Raw genomic sequence first — 699 nt, forward strand, 5'->3', positions numbered from 1 at the left:
AGCCCTGAGCTGACCACTTTGGGACTGGTTAATGGCATGACATGGGAAATCCATGCTATGCGTCTCCCTGCTATAGCATTATTCCCCGCTTGGTTCAGCCTGGTGCCTTTTTTTTTCCCCCCCAATACCAGCCTAGGGACAGTGGTCCAGGGCAAGATAATGCATTGAAAGGGCAAGGGTTATACGCTGAAAATATACTACGGCCATCGCCGTCAGACTGCTTTTGACACTGAAATCGGATGGTTAGTACATAGTGGATTTTTAGTTGCATTATATGGCAAACCCAATTCTTGATCAATTTTAAACCTTGAGGTAAATTTACTAACATCAATGATGTGTTTCTGGGGCTAGATCACGCATTTAGAAATACTTTAAAAAAAATAAAAAAATTGTCTATTAGTAAATGTGTGATTTAGCCCCAGCAACACATCAATGTTGATAGTTTTTCATATATTTTAACACTGTTAAAATCAACCTTTAGTAAGTATACCCCATAGTCTTGGTCATAAAAACATCCACAGACTGCTTCCATAACATGATTCAACACAGGGCCTGATTCAGACCCACTCGCGAGCGGCTGTCCTCTCGCAAGTGGGTCGATGGTCTGCACTGCGCATGACGGAGGGAGCTCCGTCGTGCGCATGCGCGAGACGCGACGAGCGAAGGACTTTCCTTCGCTCGTAGTGTCTGATCAAAGGG

This window comes from Taudactylus pleione, unplaced genomic scaffold, assembly GCF_031769625.1.
Source record: "Taudactylus pleione unplaced genomic scaffold, aTauple2 ptg000815l, whole genome shotgun sequence".
NCBI lineage: Eukaryota > Metazoa > Chordata > Amphibia > Anura > Myobatrachidae > Taudactylus > Taudactylus pleione.